At 45.7% G+C, this 17,807-nt stretch overlaps 1 long non-coding RNA gene across 1 annotated transcript; it reads left to right on the top strand.

Moving 5' to 3' along the window:
- Positions 1-750: 750 nt before the first annotated feature.
- Positions 751-12,620, top strand: LOC149464446 (uncharacterized). The gene is made up of 2 exons (XR_016312357.1): positions 751-893; positions 12,336-12,620. It is a non-coding gene; the product is annotated as an uncharacterized LOC149464446 (long non-coding RNA).
- Positions 12,621-17,807: the final 5,187 nt, after the last annotated feature.

Raw genomic sequence — 17,807 nt, 5'->3', positions numbered from 1 at the left:
CAAATTATCAAAGTGTCCAAATTATTGGTTTACTAAATATTTGCCGTATTTTAACGGCTGGAGGCACTGTAATATTTCATCTAAGGGAAAGGGACACGCCCTTTATAGATAAAAATATCCTTACATAAACCACCACAACAGTATTTATTCAAAAATGTTGTGTATATTAGTTCACAATTAAGACTGCTGCTTAAATATGGGTATATGTCATTAAGAGTTCATTCATAAGCGCAGCAATATTTTATTCATTTTAAACACTAGTTATATTTGACAATCCAATATAAACTTAGCTGAAAAATCTTCTTTCATGTTGGGCATGTTGGGGGTGCTACCTCTGCTTTCCACGATGTACCGGATTCCCTGCATGTTTTTCAGCTTCCTCTCTGCTGTTTACTTTCAATTTCTAAGGGGTACATATCCCATGGTACCTTGCTGCCTGCAAGCAGTGATTCCTGTATTGACTCCGCCTCCTGAAACCCCTCCTCTCAGCACCTCTGTAGATCAGTGGGCAGGCTCTGTGAAATGTATGACACAGCAGTGCCTACTCACAGGGTATAACATATATGCCACAGAATCCAGTAAAGTAAATGTATGGAGATCTTTACAAAGTAGGTTTACAAACTTCAAGGTCATTCAGATTAATAGGAGTAGACTAGAAATGACTGAAAAAACAACTTGGAAATGAATTTATGGTTTGACCATAGATACATAGATACATTTTAAAAGAGAGCATCAGTAGAAATTAATGCACAGTATTTTTTTTTTAGAATAATGACCTGAAAAAGGAAATTTCAGCTGGTGTGGAAAAGGTGCAGAGAAGCAAAAGTGAAATCTCCGGCCTTAGACATTCCCTCCAAGGCTTAGAAACTGAGCTCTAGTCTCTGCTCACAATGGTAAATCTAAAAACTAATAGAAACATCTAATATCATGTACCTGGTGTTAGAGACCAATGGAGAGAGGGCTTTCCTTGCAGAAGGGACAGAAGGAGTCAGGCCCAAAGTAAAATGGGTTGCCTGTAGGAGTACTTGTCAGAGGTACACCCAGGAGCACAGCTGATGCACTGGAATGGTGTCTGCAGACAGGTGGCACCTGTGAGAGGGATGCAGGCCTTCAGGGTAGCAGAGGACCACAGAGTAGTTGGTTGAAAGCCAAGGTGGAGATTAGAGCAGACGTAGTCAATAGGATAGTCAGGGTCATACACAGGAGAGCAAGTAAGAATATCTATTAGCCAAGCTGGGTCAGATCAAGAGAGCAAGTGAGAATATCTATTAGCCAAGCCAGGGTCAGATCAGGAGAGCAGGTGCGAATATCCGTTAGCCAAGCCAGGGTCTGATCAGGAGTCAGGCGTAGAAGACTAGAGAAGTCCAAGAACAAGCCAAGTTGGTAACAGCAGATCACAGTAGCAAAGGAACACAGACAAAGGTACTGAGAAGCCAGAGATCAACCAGAAATTTGAGGGAGTGATGGGCTTCCTTATAAAGACCATCTGGCGCCAAACTGGGCTAATGAGTGCGTAACTATGCACTAGTGCGCATGCGTGTTCTGGCTCGCGTCCGTGCGCCAATGAGCATAGATTTTCGCCGGCGTGCATTTCTGTGGCCATGCAAGGTACTGGCAGGAATGACAGGTCTCCGAGTACCTCTGCTGTAGACAGAGCCCTGACATCTAATTACAAAATTGAGCTTATTCTGCCAAGAAAACCGTGTTTTTCATTATCTGCCAAATAATGTCCTCTACATGTCTACAGCTGTGTTAAAACAGAGGTTAATGAGACACTGTCACCTTGCCTATTCAAGGCAAAGAGATGCTTCCACCAACTCATTTATTCTTACCTCTCCACCACCAATTACCCACTTTACCTTTAAAGTATCTTAGAAGGAGTGGTGACGCTACACACTCCATCATGTGACACTGCGAGTCCTTATACTTTTCCGCTAGGCCTGAGTACCACATCATTGGGAAAAGGCTATATACTCCCCAATACTCAGAAGCACTGGGCATTTTGTTTTAAACTACAATGAAATAAAGGGTGCTGGGGAATCATTGGAAAGGGTGTGCTTCAGTTGGTCAGTTGACTTTAAAGCGTTAGGAAGCAAGGAATTATGTTAGAAAATGAGGCTGATTGCCTTTAAAGCAACTTCAACATGCATGTCATCTTACATTACATTCAGAATAAGAAAATGATTAATAGTAACCTATACGCAGAAATATGAAAAGTTCCATACATGTGGATCATAAAATGTAATACATGTAATGTCTTGGAGATTTTCTCTTTCCTGTAGTAGGTTAAAACATAGGGCAGGAGAGATATTGGTTAGCTGCTAAGAGGAAGACAATCTGTACTTCAATCAGCCACACTTCATTCACGACTCCAATTAAGAAAAAGCAACCAAGAGGTGCTTGGACTTCAATATGAGTTTATACAAAGTGGTGAAAGGGCAAAAACATTTGAAGAGCCCAATGGGCTACCCTTCAGCAGGTAAATTAGTCCAAATTCATTTACTGGTATTGTGTTAAAAGACAGCTAATGCATTTTGGAGCTCAAAGGAACTCCCACTTCATCAGGGCTTCAGTTAAAAATGAGAACTTTGAGAGGACTCAAAGTAAAGCTATCCTATATTTGTAAATATGTGGAGGAAATCTGATAGCTGGATTTGAAGAATTACTGGCCAGCAGTATCTGCATCAGCAGTCAAGACCATTGGGTTCCATTTTGTCGACGACTATCAAGAGTCCAATGGCAGAGTGGCGGAGCAGAAGCAGCTTCAATTGAAGGCCATACACAGGCCTAGGTTTAAAAGTCCCTCACAGTTAATTCCAATAACGAACTCTACTCCTCTGTGCAATCTACTTACGAGACCCTGGGCAGGTCTGGGTCCAATTTGTGGTAGAGACTGGTTTTGTTCAGCCATGCTTGAGCGAGTAATAACAGGTCTGTGCTGCCCTTTGGTGTCTGGCTTAATGCGCACAACACTGAACGTCCCAGCGTTTGTCAACGATTTGCCGTTAAGTGATGCAAACCCGCTGAACCACGTTCATGAGGAGCCGGTACAGGGGGCCATGAATCAGTATGGACCTGGCAGCAGCGTGAGCAGACGACAGAGGCACATGGCGCAGGGTGGCGGTGTAGGCAGCATTATTCTGAAGCCATACACAGGCCTAGGTTAAAAAGCGGAAGCCGTCAGCAGTGTGAGCAGACGACAGAGACACATGGCGCAGGGTGGCGGTGGATGCAGCAGTATTCGGAAGCCAAACACAGGCCTCGGTTAAAAAGCGGAAGCCGTCAGCAGCGTGAGCAGACGACAGAGGCACATGGCGCAGGGTGGCGGTGGAGGCAGCAGCAATGGAAGGCCATACAGCACCCTATCACAAAATGGAACCCACCAACAGTGTAAGGAGACCTGAAAGTGGCACATGGCAGAGTCTGGCGATGAAGTCAGCAGCAATGGGAGGCCGTAAAGGGACCCATGACACACTCTGGACCTGGCAGCAGCAAGAGGAGGCGGTACAGGGGCCCATGGCAGAGTGGCGAAGCGTAAGCAGGTTAAATTGAAGGCCATACAGAGGCCTATGTTAAAAATAATAACATGTTTGGGGCATGATTCATGGCGGATTTAGTCAGTTGTGTCAGGAACTGGTGGTTTGAAATCCAGACTAATCCACGCCTGATTCATTTTCGCAAACGTGAGTCTCTCCACACTTTGGGTGGACAGTCGTGTCCTCCGCAGAGTTACAATACCTCCTGCCGCACTAAACACGCGCTCCGATGCCACGCTACTGGCCGGGCATGACAGCCTTTCAAGGGCAAATTCAGCTAGTTGGGGCCAAAGGTCAAGTTTCGTTGCCCAGTAGTCAAGGGGATTGTCTACCTCGGTTGGCAGGGTGCTGTCCAAGTAGGCCCGAGCCTGTTATTTGAGGTCCTGCTCCAGGTCCACCTGATGCTGCTGCTGCTGCGGCTGGTTAGTAGTTTCCTCACTGCGCTGGTGAAGAAAGCTACTCATCATCGACTGCAGACTGAGGCAGCCGCTGCTGGTGGAGCTGCCACTGCTCCTACCACCCCACCCCTCCCCTGCTGCCATGGCAGCGGAACGCGAGCGCACAGGGCCCACAGTGTCTGAGGATGGACGTTGGCGCAGAAAGGCAGAGACCAACTGACTACATAGGTGGTTTTTATAGTACTTTATTTTGGCCTCCCTCTCAGCAGGTGTGAAAAAGGCCACCATTTTTGAATGGTAGCGAGGGTCCAACAAGGTGGACAGCCAAAAGTCATCCCTCTGTCTGATGGTTATTATTCGGCTGTCGCTACGCAAGCAACCGAGCATGCTATGGGCCATTTGTGCCAAGGAATGCGAGGGACTCCCTGCCTCCATCTCCACAGCATACTGCCACGGTGCGTCTGGGTCCTATGTCTCCTCCTCCTCCTCTACCAGATGCTCCTGCTCCTCCACTCCTGTCCGCTGAGTGGAAAAACCACCCATTTCACTCAATAATTCCTGAGCACCAATGTCCTCCTCTACCTCCTCCTCTTCTTCCTGTCCTGCCCCCACAGGGGTCATGTGGTGTTGAGATCTGTGCGCCACGTCTACCGCACCCTGACCAGCCATTGTTAACAGCATTTGTTCCAGGACGTGCAACAGAGGAATGACGTCGTTCATCCCATAGTCCTGCCGACTCACGAATAGCGTGGCCTCCTCAAAGGGCCTGAGCAAGCGGCAGGTGTCACGCATGAGCTGCCAATGGCTGACATCGAAGTTACACAGGGGAGTACCTTTATCCGCTTGTAACATCAGGAAATCGGTGATGGCCCTTCGCTGTTCGTAAAGGCGGTCTAACATATGTAGGGTTGAATTCCACCTTGTTGCAACATCGCAGATCAGGCGATGCTGTGGAATTCCGTTCTGCCGCTGCAGCTCAAGGAGGGTGTGCTTTGCGGTGTAGGAATGGCTGAAATGCATGCAAAGTTTACGTGACATTTTAAGGATGTCTTGCAGTGGGATGGTGGATTTTAGGAACCGCTTGACAACCAGATTGAACACGTGAGCCATGCATGGCGCATGGCACAACCTTCCTTGACGCAGAGCAGACACCATGTTCTTTCCGTTGTCAATCAACATGGTTCCGATTTTCAGTTTGCGCGGAGACAGCCATCTGTCGATTTCTCTGTTCATTACACTCAGAAGTTCCTCCCCTGTGTGACTACGTTCGCCAAGGCATACCAGGTGCAGCACAGCGTGACACCGTTGCGCCCTGCACATGTGATATGCCGGTCGGGTAATGGGACTTGGCACGGGGGTAGCGGCTGAGGACACGGCGGAAGAAGAGGTGGTAGAGGCGGACATCTTTGCTGGACCAAGGACGTGCAAACGTGGAGGCAAAAGCGGCGTGACCTGTCCAAGCTGCTGGTGCGGCTGTGCCGGCACCACGTTCACCCAGTGGGCCGTAAATGACATGTACTGTCCCTGACCGTAGTTACAGCTCCACACGTCGGCGCTGCCGTGCACTTTGGCAGAGACCGACATGCTCAAAGACTGGCCCACCATCTCTTCTACATGTGAATGCAGGGCTGGCACTGCCTTTTTGGCGAAGAAATGCCGGCTTGGCACTCTCCACCGCGGCTCGGCACAAGCCATCATTTCTCGGAAAGGTGCTGAGTCCACCACTTGGAAAGGGAGGGACTGCAGCACCAGCAACTTGGACAGGAGGACGTTCAGCTTCTGCACCGTCGGGTGCGTGCTCGCAAACTGTTGTCTCTTGGAAACGGATTCCAAGAAAGACTGCTGACGGAATCCGTGAAGAGGAGTAGCAGGAGAAGGAGCATCTGAACGAGCGGTAGATGCCAACGAGCGACAACTCCCCTCACCAGAGGTGTTGGAGCCTTGACTGGCTGATAGAGGGCGATTGACGTCGGGTGACGGAGCAAGTAACGGAGCGGGTGATGGAGCGGGGGCTGGGGCAGGCAGAACCTCCGTATCTTTATCACGGTTTTCCCAGACCACCGAATGGCGACGCTGCATATGCTGACGCAACGCTGTAGTCCCAACATGGGCCCCCTGGCCACGCTTGACTTTCTGGCCACATAGTCGACATACGGCTACGTTTACTTCCTCGGGCGGCTTGACGAAAAATTGCCACACCGCCGAGTAGGAAACTTTGCCCCCGCTACTCCTCACTGGCTGACTGCTACTTCCTCCGTGCACTCCGGCACCACTACTGGCCGTGGTGGTAGGCTGCAGTGGAGCTGGTGCTCTACTCCGTGGCCGTTTGCCTCCACTGACACTGCTGCGACCCTGCTGCCTCCTGGGCAACCCACCGACTGTTTTGCTCGCTGGCAAGCTGGCACCCTCTTCTCCTGATGATGCGGAAGCAATAGCCTGATGACGATGAGGCTGCCAAGTGCGATCAGCCTCATCATCATCAATTAGGGTCTCCGCGTCACTACTAGCCCCCTCGGCTGCATGTGGGTCAGGAGACAGACCTGTCTCTAGACCGGCTACCGAGCCACTCTCCTCGCCAGTACTTCTTCGCCTGGCTGCTGAAGAGGCGGATGTCTCCCCCCGTTCCTGACCGCCCTCTGTTAGCTCTTCCTCACTGTACAGTGGGGCTGAGCCCACAGCATGCGATACTTCGCTTGGTGAGGGAACACCAAAGGACAGGGGCAGGTAGAGGACACGTGATTTCAGTGGGCTTGCTCCCGGGCCATGCCAACTAACGGTTGTGTCTGACGTACCCACCGACCGTTGGCTGTAGGTGTCAGAGGTGACCTGGGAAGAGGAAGACGACCGAGTCAACCAATCGATGACGGCAGGGTTGTCGGTGGAGACACGACCGCTGGATGACACCGGGAGCACTGGCCTCTGGCTGCGACTAGTGCTGCCTCGACCCCTTCCTCTGCTGCCACGTCTGCTCGCTCCTGAAACATTGCCTCCTCTGCCACTCCTCTGCGTGTTGTCTGACATACTCTTTAATTCAATAGTGGTTGTGAAGCAGAAAGTAACGATTCTGTGTCCCTGAGTAACAATTCTGTGTCCCTGAGTAACGATTCTGTGTCCCTGAGTAACGATTCTGTGTCCCTGAGTAACGATTCTGTGTCCCTGAGTAACGATTCTGTGTCCCTCAGTAACGATTCTGTGTCCCTGAGTAACGATTCTGTGTCCCTGAGTAACGATTCTGTGTCCCTGAGTAACGATTCTGTGTCCCTCAGTAACGATTCTGTGTCCCTGAGTAACGATTCTGTGTCCCTGAGTAACAATTCTGTGTCCCTGAGTAACAATTCTGTGTCCCTGAGTAACGATTCTGTGTCCCTGAGTAACGATTCTGTGTCCCTGAGTAACAATTCTGTGTCCCTGAGTAACGATTCTGTGTCCCTGAGTAACGATTCTGTGTCCCTGAGTAACAATTCTGTGTCTGTCCCTGAGTAACGATTCTGTGTCCCTGAGTAACGATTCTGTGTCCCTGAGTAACAATTCTGTGTCCCTGAGTAATGATTCTGTGTCCCTGAGTAATGATTCTGTGTCCCTGAGTAACAATTCTGTGTCCCTGAGTAACGATTCTGTGTCCCTCAGTAACGATTCTGTGTCCCTGAGTAACAATTCTGTGTCCCTGAGTAACAACTCTGTGTCCCTGAGTAACGATTCTGTGTCCCTCAGTAACGATTCTGTGTCCCTGAGTAACGATTCTGTGTCCCAGAGTAACGATTCTGTGTCCCTGAGTAACGATTCTGTGTCCCTGAGTAACGATTCTGTGTCCCTGAGTAACAATTCTGTGTCCCTCAGTAATGATTCTGTGTCCCTCAGTAACAATTCTGTGTCCCTGAGTAACAATTCTGTGTCCCTCAGTAACGATTCTGTGTCCCTCAGTAACAATTCTGTGTCCCTGAGTAACAATTCTGTGTCCCTGAGTAACGGTTCTGTGTCCCTGAGTAACAATTCTGTGTCCCTGAGTAACAATTCTGTGTCCCTGAGTAACGATTCTGTGTCCCTGAGTAACGATTCTGTGTCCCTTAGTAACGATTCTGTGTCCCTGAGTAACAATTCTGTGTCCCTAAGTAACAATTCTGTGTCCCTGAGTAACGATTCTGTGTCCCTGAGTAACAATTCTGTGTCCCTCAGTAACGATTCTGTGTCCCTGAGTAACAATTCTGTGTCCCTGAGTAACAATTCTGTGTCCCTGAGTAACAATTCTGTGTCCCTGAGTAACAATTCTGTTTCCCTGAGTAACGATTCTGTGGCCCTAAAGTCTCTGTGGCCCTAACTCTGTCCCTAATACAGACAGGTCTGTCTCTCTTGAATGACCGGAGGCTAATGGAGAATTCTAAGATGGCCGCGATTTATAGCTCCACCATTACACAGTGCTGGCTGGCTGGCTGCTGATTGGCTAATGCGATCACATGTCATGAATGAATGCATTATGGGTCAGCACGCCTTGTCTGCGCGCCTTCCCAGAGATCCCCGCTCCGTCGCCACACATGTCGCCGCCATTTTTGGGAAAATTCGATTCGTGCATCCGAAGTTTGCTAATTTTCGGATTCGGCGCGAATCGAATTTTTCCTAATCTTCGAAACGAATTCCACTTCGTCATGTTCGATTCGCTCATCTCTAGTCACTAGATATAAACATAGCTGCATATTGTCATGATTGCTCATTTGATGTCATATTGTCAGAATTTCCTGTTTGTTGCCCAGTTATCATCACTATTGCCTAGTTGTTGATTACATATTTTAACAATTGCTAATTTAAACTCAAGATATTGTCAGGAGTGCTCTTTTATTTTGCCTTCATATTGTAAAGTAAGAGAGATAGAAAGCAATAGATAAACCAAAATTTAGCATTCCTCCATGGATATTCCTCCCCAGACCATCACTGACCCACCACCAAAACGGTCATGCTGAACCATGACCGGGGAACATAACGTTCTCCACGTCCTCTCCAGACCCTTTCACGTCTGTCACATGTGCTCAGGGGGAACCTGCTCTCATCTGTGAAAAGCACAGGGCACCAGTGGTGGACCTGCCAATTCTGGTGTTCAATGGTAAATGCCAATCGAGCTCTATGGTGTCGGGCAGTGAGCACAGGGCCCACTAGAGGACGTCGGGCCCTCAGGCCACCCTCATGAAGTCTGTTTCTAATTGTTTGGTCAGAGACATTCACACCAGTACCCTGCTGCAGGTCATTTTGTAGGGCTCTAGCAGTGTTCATCCTGTTCCTCCTTGTACAAAGGAGCAGATACTGGTCCTGCTGATGGGTTAAGAACCTTCTACGGCCCTGTCCAGCTCTCCTAGAGTTGAGCCTGTCTACTGGAATCTCCTTCATGCTCTCAAGACTGTGCTGGGAGACACAGCAGACCTATTGATGTGCCATCCTGGAGTAGTTTGACTGCCTGTGCAGCATCTGTAGGGTCCAGGTGTCGCCTCATGCTACCAGTAGTGATACTGACCCTAGCCAAATGCAAAACTAGTGAAATCCAGTCAGAAAAGAGGAGTAGGGAAAAAATGTCAGTTAACTGACCAGATCAATATCCCAGGAATTTAATTGACTTGAAGCTATACTCTGATTAAAAAGTGTTCCTTTAATTTTTATGGGCAGTGTACATAGTAGAGATGTGAAAAGATATAGAAAGCATTTTCCTCAGCATAGAAGGCAAAGTAGAAATGTATGCTCTTCTCTTCTGAATCTGCATCTTGGCTGCCTATTTGCTGCCAACCTCTGCACGCCTGACTGCAGTTCTGTGTTGTGTGTGCACAAGTTCCTATGATGACATCTGGCAAGAGTTCCTGCTCTATATTTCTTGCCATGCTGCATGATCCAGATCTCCGTCTGTCCAGGACTTACCACAGGCGCCTGTGCCACTCCATGTCCTGTCATACCCTGTTGTCAATCTCAGGGGAAAAACAGGACAGAAGGTGTAAGGGAATCCCACTCATCAACTCAGGTCCCAAGCTTCTGCATAACTCATTGGTCTAAGATTATCTACAGTTTTCATGTCCCCCAATGGACAATAAAGAAAGTTTGGCACCTATGTTAAAATCTGACTCTGGTTGTGTCCTCCATCCCTTGACTCAAACCTCCAAATGGGCACCTAGACTGCCAGTTCATTGGTGTGGCCATGGCCTTATACACATTATGAGTATAAAACAATTTTGCCCCTTTCACATGGGTTGGACTCTGTTTAGATCAACTGAGGATCTGTTTGTTGATCGCCTGCTGATCAGAGCAGAGCCGAGCAGATGACAAGTCTGTGTCTGCTCAGTTTATGCAGAGTAGATATGGACAGAGCCTGCTGTGCTCTATGGGTCGCCAGAAGCAAACAGATTCCACTATCTGTTTATACCCGACTGCCCTCCAATCCACCTAGACGGAGGAGGACGGATCCCCTCCCATTTTTTTAGTGGACCGGATTGGATTGGATTGGAGGTAGGCGGGTATATATGGACACAAGTTCATTTACACCTGCTGGTCAATAAGGGTGAATGGAGGGTCCAATCAGGTCCACCTGAAAGACCTGATTAGACCCTTCGTGTGAAAGGGAACTTAAAGTCTATATACCAGAAACAATATTTATAAAATCTGTGTTCAGGAGGTAGCAACATAGCTACAATAATTCACTTTATGAAGATGTAATTAACTCTCCTGACCCCTCCACTTCCTATTATGTGGCTTTGTTCCCCTGTTGGTCCCCTATACCAATAAAGAGCATAATCAAAACTAGAAGCTGTTTAGAATTTCAGCCAAGTACTTGTTAGTTTTTGGACAGTGGACTGATAAGAGGTAGCCTCTTATTATTGCCTGTGGCGAGATTACTTATTCTTATTTTACACTAGTTTATGGATATGAATGTCAGATTATTGATATCAATGTCAGATTGAAAAAAAGTCTCCCAGGACTTCATCTTTCCCACGCACACAACCAGAAGCCCTTAAGGGCACCCTTATATATAGTTGTTGCAGATGGCCGATTAAATGTTATGTGACTCAAGAGGTAATAATCTAATAACTTGAAAAAAGTCACTTGCCATTGATAATTTAAATTACTACCATCTGTCACAAACACAGATTTATGATGCTGTTTTAATTGAGTGTGTGAGATTTTATATTTTATAGATATGTATAGGAACACCAGAGATGATTCCTTGGGGGGAGGTATAATTCCCCACTATTTGGGCTGTGGTCCCTTTAAGGGAGAGTTCAATAGCCATTTTTAGTACTCGGGAAATCTCATGCAGGGTGAGGGGTTCCATGGTAGTCCGGTCAAACAGGAGACAACTGATGGTCCTCATTTGGCACCCAGAATTTGGAGACTCTGAGAGACTTTGGGTTGGGAAAAAGCCTCCAAGGAGGAGGAGCGGAGTGTGCGAGCAGGGCGGTACTTGGATATTAGGGCAGTGATGTAGTTCGGGGCAGTATGGTGAACAGCTTTGTACGTCAGCGTTAGGATTTTGAATTTGATCCACTGGCTTCCAATTGCGCAACGGATCAAATTCAAAATCCTAATGCTGACGTACAAAGCTGTCCACCATACTGCCCCGAACTACATCACTGACCTAATATCCAAGTACCGCCCAGCACGCACACTCCGCTCCTCACAAGACCTCCTTCTCTCTAGTTCCCTGGTCTCCTCCTCCCATGCCCGCCTCCAGGACTTCTCCAGGGTGTCACCCATCCTCTGGAACTCCCTGCCCCAACCCATCAGATTATCACCTACTCTCCTCTCCTTTAGGCGCACACTGAAAACCCATCTCTTCAGGGAAGCCTACCCCACCCCCTGCTAACTTGCCGACCTCCTCCACTCTTCCTACCACTCCATCCCCCACAGCTATCTCCTCCTGTGCCACCATCCCCTCCCTCCTAGATTGTAAGCTCAAAAGAGCAGGGCCCTCAATCCCCTCATGTTCTGCATTGTAATGGTATTGTTCTGTCACGTGTTCTGTCCCCCTTTGTAATATACAGCGCGGAGCGAACTATTGGCGCTTTATAAATGCTGTATAATAATAATAATAAACCCTGAATAAAGGGAGTTTGGTTGCAAAAAGGGTAATCCATCTGTAATGGAGCCTTGAAATGAAGCAAGAAGGAATCAGCATGTGCATAAGAGGTAATGTGGAGTGCTTCACAGCTGAGAGACTATATGGAGACTGAGACTTTGTATTTACTGAACTTCTGTGGCTTTTCCTGTGCGCTGAATCAGACAAAAACCCTAAAACCAAATATGGGACTGTTATATTGGTGGTGAGCCTTTATACTGTTTTGATGATACCAGGACTGTGGTCTATGTTTTTTTATTTTGCTCAAGAAAGCTGTTTTTTTTTGCGTGTATTGAAATTCTAAGACTATTTCTTTTACAGAGGCAGCGTGATGTCATGCCGATCCTGGAAACTGCTGGGTGATGATCTTGCTTCTCACCACATGCTGCCAACTACTGTCTTGCGGACCTGCCAGCAATCTCACAACCCTTCCTTATGCTATTCAAAACCGAAAAATAATTTTTTTGGCTGGAGATACACTTGCAAAATTTACCTGTTCCAAGTACAAATTCAACTTAAGAACAAACCTGCAGAACCTATCTTGTTCGTAACCTGGGGCTGTCTGTATACTATATATTATTAAGAAAGTCCAAAATGTATAATTAATCAGATTTCCCGTTTCAAATGAAAGAAGTATTATCACTTTTGTTTCAAGAAGCTGAACTGGGTGTCAAGCAACCTAATTTTGCACTAGTGGCGAATATGTCCAACTGACAGTATTAGGATCCCAGTGCCCTGTATTTGATAGGGATGCATGCGATCCAGAAATGTATTTACTTAAGTAAAAAATAAATGCAAGTAACACCAACTGCAAAAATATTAGGTAACGGGTGCATTAGAACCCAGTGGAACTTGTCATTTGAGTGGATCCTATACACAGACTTACTTAGATTGTTACCCTTATGCACTACTCTTATTGAAAATTTATGAAGTCACTGATGCTGTCCCCTTCCCTCTTCTCAATCTTTTTTTCCTTTTTGCCATTCTTTTCTTTCACTTATGCTGTGCTTACAATACAAGTTGCCAGTAGTACAGTACCAGTTTTCATGGACTGCTCCAAATGTCTGAACAACTGATTTAGACTTGACATTTGTTGGACTGATGCAATACAAAAATAAAAAAATAATAAGTAACAAGTTTCTCTACAACTATAGTACATATAGACAAGTGAAGAAACATTAAAAGACTCACTTGTGGGTGGGAGGCAATTGCATGATATTTCATAATGGCAAGAAATCTTCATCATACCAAAAATGTGTTTTTCAGCTTTTATGTTATTTAATATAGTTAGCTACTGAGTTTGTCATATTCAGATTTCTCAAACCTCCAGTTGCAGTGGATGAATAGGATTAAAAATCCCCAGGCAACAGGCAACTCATAGAGGGGTAAAAATCTATTCCTGTCCATGCAAAAGCAGTTGGTTAATTCCCTTGGCCAAATTTTTATCATACATTTTTGATCATTATACGAGGGGTGTTCAAGTCAAACTAGTACTTTTAATTTTACAGGTATAAAAAGGGATACTAGCGTGGTGGTACTACACGTGACCAGAGTGTCCTATTACTAATAGCCAGCGCACATGTTGCGGGCCAGTCCAGAGACAGTTAATCAAGATGGCAGACATGGAAAAGCGTGTGGTGATGAAGTTTCTTGTGAACGAAGGCATAAAACCCACAAATATCTAGAGAAGACTTCAAGCACAGTATGGTGATGAGACGCTCAGCCGCAGTAAGACATCTGAATGGTGTAAATGTTTCAAAGATGGCGGTACGTCCATCAATGATGATCCTGGTCATGGTGGTTCCCAGCCCACAGCAGTCATTTCTGTGAACATTCAGCCTGTGGAATGCCTGATCCTGGATAATCCATGCATAACCTGTTTTGAAATTGTGCAAGAGACTAACCTGTCTGTGGTCAACATTTCAGCACTGATGATGAAGCGAAGCAGGCTGTCCTAAGATGGTTCAGTGGAGCTTTCCAGAAGGCATTAAACACTGGGATGAGTGTATAAATGTAGCAGGGGAGCATATTGAAAAATAAATACAGTTTCAACTTCATAAAATTTGTTCTTTTATTATATCAACTCAAAAGTCCCAGTTTGACTTGAACACCCCTCGTAATTGTGAATGCCATTAGTTGAAAATCATCCAGCCGTCTCTTAAAGTGCAGCTCTGGCCTAAACTTTGTTATTGGATTGAGAATTGGTCTTTCAAGTTTCTGTGGCCTCATAGGGGAGCTTTCCTCTTATTGTCTGTCTTGGCAACAATGTTGTCACCAGCACAAGACATACAGACAGGAACAAAAACACACTTTTCCTAGTTAAATTGGGAGAAGGTAAAGCCTCTGTCAACTTGCTCAAAGTATGCAAATGGCTGCCAAACCACAAATTGAAAGAGTCCAAAGTGCTTTTAATTGTTCGCAATACCATCGCAAACCAAAGCATTTCAGGCCTGACACAGCTCCTCTTTTATCAGAAAAATTGAATAAAGGCTTGCTAGGTTTACATCATTGCCTATGTGGCCTCCACTATGCACCTGTGTTGTAGCATTCCACACTGCAAGGTAATTCACTATCAGAAAAAAGTTGCTGGTGTATTGTCAGATAATTCCTAAAAAATGGGTTGACTTATTGCAATTCATTTTAATATATGACATGATTGGGTATTCTTCATAAAGTGAATTTTCTCCTCATATCTGGCCTTTTTTTTTTACACAATGCACCACCATGCAGGTATTGTGGGTTGTGGTGCACTGTTATGTTGAGTGCATTGCCACTACTGTAACATTGCTTTGGGTTGCCATTCAGTGGGTGACTTGACCTACTCTTCCATATAGAAAAGTAGGTCAACCCACCATTACTGTCAATTGTAGAAGTGCCCATTTTGCTGTTTTGGAGCCTAAAAATAAAAGAAAACTTGCAATTTTTTTTTTTTTTTTTTTGTTGCAACTAAATACACAAATGAAATTCCATAGAGATATTTGGTTTGAAATGAATATTGACCAGAACGTTCTTAGCTTTCCTGCTGTTAGAGATAATCTGTATCTGACTCTCTTCAATTGACACAACTAAAAAGCATGCTGAAATTAACTAAAAAGTTATTTGGCAAGCAACTGCAGGCTGTCTGATCTTGTTACGATTGTGTAAAGTAAGCACAGAGATTGTGTGCAACTTATTAACATTCAGAAGTAATAAAGCACCTCAAGCATAATAGTTTCAGATACATTAATTAAAACTAGCACACAAAATTATTGCCTCTTGGGCATAATATTGGAAATAAATCATATTTAATTTCTAACTTCACTTTTTCTGTATAGTACTTCAATGACTTTTCAAAGTCTTTTGGAATGATTGGCATGCTAAAGAGGAAATCTGGATTAGGTTGGCAACAGATGGGAAGGTACATGTGTCTGCTTAACAACATCAAGCCAAGAGAGATACTTCTGTTCTTGAATGAATCAGTGCAGCACCAGGTCTTGCTTGCCTGATGCTAAAATTCAGTGGAGGATTTTAAAAAGAATAAGTGGCTGCCTGGGGGTGCAGATTTAAGGGGGGCCAAACAGTATGTAAAATGCTGCTTAAAGAGGAACTGAACTCTGTAAACTGTGCCCAAAAAAGAAAGGCAGAGGGAAAAGGACTGGTAGCCAGAGAAAAGGACTAGTAGACTACAGGAATATTGCCTGTAATCTCCCTATAGCTGATCTTTTCCATATTACTGACTTACTATGCCTTGTTATGCACGGTGTCTCTATGTGCAGGTGGACATCTTGATAGAAGAAGAGTTTTGCTTCCTCAGGTCAAAGCCTACAGTTCCATGCTGAGAGCATGGTCACTGCATTCTCCCAGCATAGTTACTGAGCTGTCATACACAGCTTCTGATCTCTAGTAATGATGTGACAGTGGTCACATGTTCAACAATACCATCCAATCCCCTGGGTGTTAAGAACCTGTTAAAAGGATGCTGGGATTATGGTCAGTCATTTCAGCTTTTCAAGCCTTCAGACATTTTTTTAAAAAAGGTCAGCAATGGCCATGTCCTGGCATGGCATGGAATAGGACATGGGTAAAATGAACTCCGCTGGCTATATAGTCCTTCACTTATCCTACCACACATCCTACAACTCTATGGCCATCTAACTCACCTGGAGAGCTCCCTTGGGCAACTACATCATACCTCGCAAAGCCTGGCTCACAGTCTTCGCTTTAATTCATCCCAAAGGTGTTCTATCAGGTTGAATTTAGGACTCTGTGCAGGCCAGTCAAGTTCCTCCATCCCAAACTCACTCATCCATATCTTTATGGACCTTACTTTGTGCACTGGTGCACAGTCATGTTGCAACAGGAAGGGACCATCCCCAAACTGTTCCTACAAAGCTGGGAGCATGTAATTGTCCAAAATGTCTTGGTATGCTGATACCTTAAGAGTTCCCTGCATTGGAACTAAGGGGCCAAGCCTAACCCCTGAAAAATAACCCCACACCATAATCCCACCTCCACCAAACTTTAAACTTGGCACAATGCAGTCAGGCAAGTACCGTTCTCCTGGTAACCGACAAACCCAGACACGTCAATCAGATTGCCAGACAGAGAAGCATGATTCGTCATTCACGAGAACACATCTCCTCTCCACTACTTGAGTCTACTCGTGCTTTACACCACTGCATCCGTCGCTTTCCATTGTATTTGATGTTGTAAGGTTTGGATACAGCTGCTCGGCCATGGAAGCCTATGCAGAGAAGCTCTCTATGCACTGTTGTTGTGCTAATCTGAAGGCCACATGAAGTTTGGAGGTCTTTAGCTATTGACTCTGCAGACAGTCTGCAACTTCTGCGCACTTCAGCATGCGCTGACCCCGATCTGTCATTTTACGTGGCCTACCATTCAGTGACTGAGTTGCTGTTGTTCCCAGTTGCTTCCTCTTTATTATAATACCACAACAAATTGACTGTGGAATATTTAGTAGCAAGGAAATTTCACAGATGGACTTATTGCACAGGTGGCAACCTATCATGGTACCACACTTGAATCCACTGAGCTCCTGAGAGCGACCCAGTGATGATCACTGTGATAAGCAATCATTTTTATGAGTGTCATCCATTGATTGCCAGTGTGTGCTATTGTGATAGTTGTGATTGGCCACAGCCATCACATGGTACAAATGCGCTGTGAATTGTTCTGTCTGACCAACCACAGAGAATGGCATTGAATGAAAGCCATTCATTGTGTACAGCTGACATGTGATTGCTGTGATTGGTCACAGTGATCACATGGTACCAGCTCCAGCCCAGTTCAACGATCTGTCATCAGAGATGGTGACAGATCGAGCCACAGTGCGGCCTCTAGAGTGTGCAGGAGGCACACGAGTGGAGGACATCATATGACGTCTACCCAGCATAACACTGCTTGGCTGGGCAGGAAGTGGTTAATGATCATAAGAAAAGTTTAAATACACCATCAACACATTTCATGGTGTCACTGACAGGAAAAAAATGTCCCTGCGTCAGTAGTGCCACTTGAAGGAAAAATGATCCCTGTATTGCTGATGTCACTTGAAGGGGAAAACGTCTGCATCAGTGGTGTCACTTATGTCACCAAGGTGCCTTTGCAAGATCCAGCTTTTGTATAGTCTTAACACAGCTATTATATGCTGTAAAATTTATAGATTATTGTTTTTTTAAAGTACATACTTTCTAACTCACCCACCTTCTGATCTGTGCCTGTCCTCTGGCACATATCAAAATTCAACCTTGGTGAGTAAAAGAGCAACTACAACCTGGATAGCAGAACCTATCAATT

Source organism: Staurois parvus, unplaced genomic scaffold (assembly GCF_062004578.1).
Source record: "Staurois parvus isolate SC_StPar_1 unplaced genomic scaffold, SC_StPar_1.0 ptg000151l, whole genome shotgun sequence".
Classification (NCBI taxonomy): Eukaryota; Metazoa; Chordata; class Amphibia; order Anura; family Ranidae; genus Staurois; species Staurois parvus.
This window is presented reverse-complemented; position numbering and strand designations above follow the sequence as displayed.